The following is a 9,128-nucleotide window of genomic DNA, read 5'->3' on the forward strand; positions in this document are numbered from 1 at the left end:
GGTTTGGGGGGGGGGGGGGGGGGGGGGGGGGTTGTGTTTAATAAACAATAGCCTACACTGAAGCACTTACTCTGTATGAGGCGCTGTTCCAAGCACTTCACAATTATTACTTCATTTAATCCTCACAATCACCCTTGTAGATACTGCTGTCCTCACTCATTTTGCAGATGAGGAAACCGAGGCATAGAGAGAGTAAGTTACCCAAGGTGATACAATTGACGTGGCAGAGCTGGACTTTGAACCTATACAGTCTGGCTCAGAATCTGTGCTTCTAACCACAATCTTATGCTACCACTGTGTGTAGTTAACCTCTGTTGTAAGACACATGGCTCTGGATCAGGGCTTTCCTACGAATCTGAGCTGGCTGGTTGCTGCAGGTGTGAGGGGGCCCTGGCAGGCAGTTCCCTCTGTTCGAAAAGACAGTCAACCCAAATATAGACTCGGGTTCTAAGAAGGGTCATGGTATAATGTTTATCTTAAAAATCACAACCGACTTTCAATTTATTTCTTTGTAGTTTCCTTTCTCCCAGATTACAAAACGCTGTATCCCTAGAGGACTATTCTCTGAGATATAAATCTTTGGTGCTTGTCAATTGTTGTAGCTGTAGGAGAAGGAAAAAAAGGAAACCTTCTCTCGCCTGCGTCTGGTTGCAGAGCATCTAATGATTACAGTATCACTAGGGCTTTAGCCAGAGAGGGAGGCATGTACAAGCTGGCATGCATCACTGGAGATGAGAATCACTGTTTGTGGTTAAAACAGAAGCTACCTACATTTTTTATTACGTAAGATATCCTGGGATTTAAGCTAGTCTCTTCTCTTATTAATGGCAAATGGGGAACATCTCCAAAGAACTGTCCAAAGCTGTCTGCTTAGTGTTTGCTGTTCTGGTTTCTCCATTATACATATTTTTCACTTTGTAATGTTTAATGGTAACACAGTGACTTAAGTGAACTACCTTTCAGAGGTTGTAGGGGTTATGGGTCAGGTATATGCAGTGGGCTCTCGATAAAAGGCAGGGCTGTTACTAGCATCCAGACCTTGAAGCCAGCTGGAACCACCGCTCTGCCACTTGCTTGCCTTATGGCTTCAGACAAGTAACTTACTTTCTCCATATAAAATAGAAGTGATTATTCTAACCTTAGATGATTGAAAGCAAAAATAAAATATGTGAAGCATTTAGAAAATTACATGATGCTTAACAAGTCCTTAGCAACTGATAACTTCTCTTTTTAAAATAAATTTTAAATACCCTGCCAATTTATTTAAAATGAATTTTAAATATCCTGATATAAATAATTATATCTGATCATTCTTCTTGAGGCCTACTTTTCCCCTTTACACAAGTCACTGACTTCTTAGACCCTGGAGGATAAAAGGACTCCTTTGTTTTGTGTCCACGTTCTATTGAATGTGGTTTCCTGAGGGACAAGGAACTATATTTACTTGATAATCTTACTAGTGCATTAAATAAATTATTTTTTAAGTTTTTTAATTTAATGCAGTGCAAGACTGCCTTTTTATCATCACAATTAATGGATTAAATATGTGTGTTAGAATGAGCAGCTTCCTGGGTTCCCTGCCATAATTATGATGGTAACCCCAGGGAAAAGGTCACTTAGGGAGAAAGGGAGTACAACTGCATATTCTGTACGATGGGGACCTTAATATTTACCACTTGGCAATAGGGAGGAGTACAACATATTCTGTACGATGGGGACCTTAATATTTACCACTTGGCAATAGGTCACCTATATTTTTTAAAATACGTTTTTAAATTGTTGTTTAGAAAGAGGAAGGGAGAGAGATAGAGAGAAACATCAATTGGCTGCATCCTGCACCCCCCTACTGGATTGAACCTGAAACCCAGGCATGTGCCCAGACCAGGAAGTTTTTTAATTTAATGCAATGCAAGACTGCCTTTTTGTCATCACAATTAATGGATTGAATATGTGTGTTAGAAGGAGCAGCCTCCTGGGTTCCCTGCCGTAATTATGATGGTAACCCCAGGGAAAAGGTCACTTAGGGAGAAAGGGAGTACAACTGCATATTCTGTACGATGGGGACCTTAATATTTACCACTTGGCAATTGGTCACCTATATTTTTTTAAATATGTTTTTAAATTGATTTTTAGAAAGAGGAAGGGAGAGAGATAGAGAGAAACATCAATTGGCTGCATCCTGCACCCCCCTACTGGATTGAACCTGAAACCCAGGCATGTGCCCAGACCAGGAATCGAACCAGTGACCTCTTGGTTCATGCGTCGACGCTTAACCACTGAACGACACTGGCCGGGTGGTCACCTATATTCTGCTTGGAGCCGTATAAGACATATCAGTTTCCTGAATGTTTGATCTGGCGTGAATCAACATTAACAGCCCAGTCTGCCTGGAAAGTAATCCAGCACAACCTCAGCTGCAGGTTCTTTCAGTGCAAACAGCTGGGAGAATGTAAACATGAGGCTGCCCCAGTTGGCTGTTTGTCAATTACTGAATCAGGCAACAGATACTGAGATCCTATTGAGGAAGGAATGTGGGGCAGGACACAGCTAGTTTATTAGACATTCCCACCCCTCGAGGCTTCATGGTAGTAGAGGGACAAATATTACACAAGTACTTATTACTATACTCAGTGCTACTGTAGAAGGGGTAAAGGCAGATGTGGGGGTGAGCACAAAGGAAGCAATTAGTTTCAGCTGAGATTGGAGGTGGCTGTTTGAATCAGTAGTTAAAAGGCAAATTGGGATGGAGACAGGGAGGCCCCTCTAGGGCAGTGGTTCTCAACCTTGGCTGCACATTAGAATCACCTGGGAATCTTTTTAAAATCCTGATTTCTGGGCCTCATCCTCATCCGGAAATTCTGTTTCTTTGTTATGGGGTGGGGCCACAACATTAGTAACAAAGACACAGAATTTCCGGAGGATGAGGCCCAGAAATCAGGATTTTAAAAAGATTCCCAGGTGATTCTAATGTGCAGCCAAGGTTGAGAACCACTGCCCTAGAGGGGCCTCCCTGTCTCCATCCCAATTTGCCTTTTAACTACTGATTCAAACAGCCACCTCCAATCTCAGCTGAAACTAATTGCTTCCTTTGTGCTCACCCCCACATCTGCCTTTACCCCTTCTACAGTAGCACTGAGTATAGTAATAAGTACTTGTGTAATATTTGTCCCTCTACTACCATGAAGCCTCGAGGGGTGGGAATGTCTAATAAACTAGCTGTGTCCTGCCCCACATTCCTTCCTCAATAGGATCTCAGTATCTGTTGCCTGATTCAGTAATTGACAAACAGCCAACTGGGGCAGCCTCATGTTTACATTCTCCCAGCTGTTTGCACTGAAAGAACCTGCAGCTGAGGTTGTGCTGGATTACTTTCCAGGCAGACTGGGCTGTTAATGTTGATTCACGCCAGATCAAACATTCAGGAAACTGATATGTCTTATATGGCTCCAAGCAGAATATAGATGACCACCCGGCCAGTGTGGTTCAGTGGTTAAGCGTCGACCCATGAACCAAGAGGTCACTGGTTCGATTCCTGGTCTGGGCACATGCCTGGGTTTCAGGTTCAATCCCCAGTAGGGGTGTGCAGGATGCAGCCAATTGATGTTTCTGATATGCAGGATGGTCTTAGGCGACCCCTGTGAAAGGGTCATTCGACCGCCAAAGGGGTCGTGACCCACAGGTTGAGAACCGCTGGAGGAATATAGCTAAGATAGGGAACCTGATCCGGAATTTTAAATGCTTTGCTAAGGAGTTCACACTTTAATCTAGGAACTTTAAAGGTTTTCAAAAGAATAGGACATGACCTCATTTAGCTTTCTAAAAGATCACTTTATTTGACCCACAGAGGTTAGAGTTTTTTATATTGATTATCCTCTTTTAAAAATCCAACACAACTTCAAAGTAAGGTTGCTTTTCCTTACTAGAAGTAAATACTAAAGTGTTGGTTGAATGCATTTTTCATGGACATTAACATTATTTTCTTTAAATGTAAAGCTATTTATTATTTTGGTAGAAATAAAAACAGCTTTTTATTTCTAATTGCTATTTGGCAACAATACTGCTGGCTTGTCTTAGAAAAAATAAAATTGCTCGAAACAACTTCATTATTGCAAAAGGAAAAGAAATTAATATAGATCAGTTTTCCTTCCACTCCCTCAAATGTAAGTGTGTTATCTCTAAGCCCTGTCTGATGGCTAGTAGTATTCTGATCCATTTACAACAAAATTCTATACTACAAATCATCTGGTATATGTTTCCCTCACCCCCACCCCAGTATTTTTTATGGCACCAGAAACAAACTCAACCCTTGCCTGCAGAGAGGGACTTAATTTTGAGGCTTAGGTTTGCTTTGGGAATGTGCTTTGGGGCCTGAGTACCAACTGCTATTTCCTGGCTCAATCCTATCTATCAACTTCTAAAAAAACACGAGCCCAGTTGTAACCGTTGGTGCAGCTTCCTCTGGGTGCCCTGGAGTAGGGGATAGAAGTAGCTGTGCCAGTTTATGAGCTGGGTATGTTTTATCACGTTACCCCCATTACATTTGGGAGTGACTACAGCATTCATCTCCAGACAGCATGACATGCTTAGCATCTGTAAAGTTCACCCACCCCTTTCCACTGAGAGTCAGGTTATGATAAGGCACATGGAAAATAGAGTAGCAATAATGTCCAGAAATCAAAAAGAAAAAAGGAGGGGGAAGCAAAAGGGCTAAGCCCCAGGTCTAACAGTTACCCTAAGTTTGGTTCTACACTTCTAGCATCCAAGGCAAAGAGGGAACATGCTTGTTATCTGATAGACACCCTATCATATTCACCACTGAATTCATTCTGCATTTACCCAAGAAGCTGTACTTCAGCAGACAAGTTCCTTTCCCTTTGTGCAAGGCAGCTATAATGTATAGAGCATGGGTCAAAAGGAAATGTTACCTGGGTTCATATTCAAGCGGCCTTTAAAAGCAGGCAGTAGGCCAAGTGAGACCTCTAAGGATTCTTCCAGCTCTGAAAGTCTAATTCCTGTTGCAGGTCGGTGCCCCTCACATGAAGTTAGTTGTTGTGTGTGCCTAAGAGGCCCTAAGAATGCCTCGAAGGCCTTCCAATTGGAGGTGCTGAGGACTGGGTAGGACAGTGTTGGATTTGTAGCTATCATTCAGAAACTTAGTTAAGCACACAAGAACGCCCACCCTCCGTATTTTGAGGGTAAGGGAAGCCATAAATAAATGCTGTAGGTACAAGCATGTCAAACTCATGGCCAGCAGATCGTATGCCTGGTTTATTTAAACGAAGCATGCGGCCCGCTGGCTGCGAGTTTGACATACTTGCAGAAGGCTGGGGTCGCAGTCCTGGGATGGAGGCAGATCTGCTGCTCCCAGCTACCTCCCAGGCCCAGGCTGGCGTTCTTTGCTCACTGGCTGAGGGTGGTGACAGTTACTATTCTTCTTTAGAGCTGTCGCCAAATCCTCACTTCCTGAGTTCCTGCGGTGGCTGTCTTGGAGTGGAATGTGGTATGCCTTCCTGTCCCTCAGCCCTCAAGCCACATGCTCTGGTCCTTTTCCTGGGGAGTTGTTACTGACAGACACTGCCCGGAGCCAATGGGGAATAACAAGCATGGGTGGGAAAGATTCCCGAAGTTAGTTTAGTGCTCAGGGGTTTCCATTCACCCCTTCCCTCAACTTCTTCTGAGCATAGGAACTAAAAGCCTCAATGACGTTTATTCTGCAATTGTCCTAATATCAGGGCTTCCTGCTTCCCTTACGTGAGAATTCACCATCTCACCATGAGAAGGCCGAGTTCTTAGGGTCCAGGCCTGCAAAGGTGCTCACTTCCCTTTCCCAAACTTGCCTATCTTCCAGGAATGTGGGGTCCCCAGAGACCGCTTCCTCTTCTTAGAAATAGCCCTCTATGGGTGTTTGGGTGACGCCTTGAACCCCTCTACAGTTTCCTCCACAGAGGACCCTTGGCTGTTTTTTACCTGCAGTTGCTACTCATTATAAGTTGCTTGATTTTCATTACCATAGCCTTCCCCTTTTGCCCTTCAAGGCAGTCTGTTAAAATATGGCCTTTTTCCCCCTTTAATTTAACTTTTATGTAAATTACACAGTATACAGTAAATCTACCAGGTCAGACTAATTTTGTAAGGGGTTAGTTTGTATTAATTGAAGGTATGAGTTATAAATTATTTTGAAGAAATATGTATTCTCTAGTGCATGTAACTCAAAGTAGGTTATCACTGTTGCCTGGTAGAGGCTTAATGAGAAGGTAATTAATTTTAATTACAGTATCAAGTGTTTGTAAGTGCTTGAAGATGTTTGAAGAATTTGTTGTTGAGAGCCTTGAACACTTTACACTGTTAATTAGCAGTGTCGGTGGGTGAAGGATTGGCTATCACAGGGCCGTATCCCAGCCTCCCTTCCGAATGATCCTTGATTGAGTTATGAGGTCTGCTTCAACTGCAGGCAAGACATAGAACGATGACACTACAGATTCTTGTCAGGGATGCTAGGAGAGGAAGGGGGCGGCGGGGGGATTGAACCTTTATGGCCAAACTAGTGACTCAATTCCCATTCTGTACACCATGAACTTATTTCAGGTTCAAAGTGTGCTGTTGTCAGACTTGAACTACAAAAGGAAATGTTCTTTGTGTAAACAAATTAGAACAAGCATGTCACTAAGACACTTTACTAATTTCCTTTTGGATATTATGAGAAGATCATAAGATTTTTTCATTTCTAGCATGTAGTGGGGGAAGTGGCTTTCTTCTGAAATAGAGGTATTGTGTATAGGTATCCACATGAATGTGTTAATTATCCTATCTAATAAAGACGGAATATGCAAATTGACCATCACTTTGTGACAAAGATGGCAGCGCCCACAGCTAATGAGGAGGGAATATGCAAGTTAACACGACAAAAATGGTAGCGGCCGGCTCAGAGCGAAGGCGGGAGGTGGCTCCCGGCCCCGGAGCGAAGACAGGAGGGAAGGCAGGAGGTGGGTTCCGGAGGGAAACTGGTGCCGGCAGCCAGGGGAAGGAAGGCCTATTCTTGCACGAATCTTCGTGCATCGTGCCTCTAGTGTCATGATAAGGAGGATGCTTATCAAGCCTTCAGAGTGATTTGTCCAGGACAGGTTAGCTCAATTAGCAAGAAAACCAAGTGTTTGATGCTGGGATCTATGACTGGCTAGCCTCCCTAGGGTCCATGTTCACTGGCTGGTGCGACATTTCCCGAGTGCATGCCTAGTGACCTCAGCTAGCAGGAGGGAAGATGGCTTAGTAGTATCATATATATTACAGGTAGGAAGGTGATAAAACTCGTGTTCTTCCGGGAGAAGATACAGAGGTACCCCTGCAGGGCCCCGCCTCATCCTCTCAGCTGTGTCACCTAGCACAGCACAAGGAAGGGTCATTCCCTTCTCTCCAGGCAGGTCCGTGGTTGTCTGCTGAGTGCCTTTTCCCACACGTGTCCAGGTATCACCCCCTCCCTGGCCTATTCTTGCACGAATCTTCGTGCATCGTGCCTCTAGTGTCATGATAAGGAGGATGCTTATCAAGCCTTCAGAGTGATTTGTCCAGGACAGGTTAGCTCAATTAGCAAGAAAACCAAGTGTTTGATGCTGGGATCTATGACTGGCTAGCCTCCCTAGGGTCCATGTTCACTGGCTGGTGCGACATTTCCCGAGTGCATGCCTAGTGACCTCAGCTAGCAGGAGGGAAGATGGCTTAGTAGTATCATATATATTACAGGTAGGAAGGTGATAAAACTCGTGTTCTTCCGGGAGAAGATACAGAGGTACCCCTGCAGGGCCCCGCCTCATCCTCTCAGCTGTGTCACCTAGCACAGCACAAGGAAGGGTCATTCCCTTCTCTCCAGGCAGGTCCGTGGTTGTCTGCTGAGTGCCTTTTCCCACACGTGTCCAGGTATCACCCCCTCCCTTGTTAGGCCCTTGCTTCTTCTCCAGAGGCCTTACATTTCTTAGTCTTACCTTATGTTTCTGTTATTTTCTTTCTTCTCTTAGTGATTATAAATGCCTGACTGTGATATTTGAAAGGTTCAGGGTTGGGCCGGGGTCGCACAGAACCGACTCAAGGCTCAGTGTAATCAAAAAGATATTTATTCAAGTCACCTGGGTGCAGAGGGACTGAGTTCGAAAAAGAAATCAGTGGTGAATGGGGAGGGAGCAGGCTTTTTATGTGCTCAGGGAGAGCTGCAGATGGGGCTTCGGCTTGACATGTATCAGGACCGTTCACCACCCCACCGCCCCCCCACCCCCAGTTTTACAGCCTTGCCCTTTGTCCTCCTGCTGGCGTCAGACGTCCTTCTTCCTGGGGGCTGTGCAAGGGTTATGGTTTCAGGAATTTCTGTAAAATAACCACTCAGGGGGCGTGTTTGTGCAAGGCTTAGGTTTGCAGAAGGAGCTCCTTCTGTTAGCCCCAGCTAAGTCAGAGCCCTGTTTCGTGATTAACCCTTTCAATTTTGATAAAAGCATAATCTTTTTTACCCTCATAAAATTATTTTGCATAGTTCACTATTTATATTTTGGAACATGGATGAAGAAAAGTGGATTTTATAAGTTGTATCCAAGATGAAATTGGTGCGGCTCCAGGCCCCAACCCGGGGCCAGGGGTAGGAAGTTACATGGTGATGGTTTCGAGGCTAGCCTGAGGGAGAATTTCTGACAGAGTAGTCTAAACCAAGCCTGAAGCTTCCACACAAGTCTGGAGAACCACACTGGGACACTGCAGAATGGATTCTCATGACCAGTGGCTGAGCTTGTACAGGTCTTTCAAAGCCTTGCCTTGTTTATATATCTGAGTTGAGCCCCAGCTAAGCTATTTAGTATTTATTCATGGACTTTGAGAAACACGTATTTTTTATAAGCCTTGCTTTTCTCGTAAGATAGGATTGGTGTAAAGAATATATGATCTATTTTTGTTCATCAGTTTATGTTGTTCATTATATTCCACAAATGAGTGAGATCATATGATATTTATCTTTCTCCGACTGGCTTATTTCGCTTAGCATAATGCTCTCCATGCTGTTGCAAATGGTAAGAGAATAGATCCAGAGACATAGAAGCATCGAACAGAGACTGTCAAACCTCAGAGAGAAGGCAGGTGGCGGGGGGCGGAGGGGT

General features: G+C 44.2%; 1 protein-coding gene across 3 annotated transcripts in view; it reads left to right on the forward strand.

Moving 5' to 3' along the window:
• TMCC3 (transmembrane and coiled-coil domain family 3) overlaps positions 1–9,128 on the forward strand; it is a 219,873-nt gene that overhangs the window by 191,781 nt on the left and 18,964 nt on the right. Inside the window, exon 2 of one of the 3 annotated variants that reach the window (XM_014548343.1) lies at positions 6,977–6,987. The exons of 1 other annotated variant lie outside the window; for it this stretch is intronic. The gene's annotated coding sequence lies outside the window, so the exon portion shown is untranslated. The remainder of the gene's footprint in view (positions 1–6,976; positions 6,988–9,128) is intronic. One more of the 3 variants, XM_014548344.1, reaches the window with a different exon arrangement.

The sequence above is a fragment of the Myotis brandtii genome, unplaced genomic scaffold, assembly GCF_000412655.1.
Source record: "Myotis brandtii unplaced genomic scaffold, ASM41265v1 scaffold504, whole genome shotgun sequence".
Classification (NCBI taxonomy): Eukaryota; Metazoa; Chordata; class Mammalia; order Chiroptera; family Vespertilionidae; genus Myotis; species Myotis brandtii.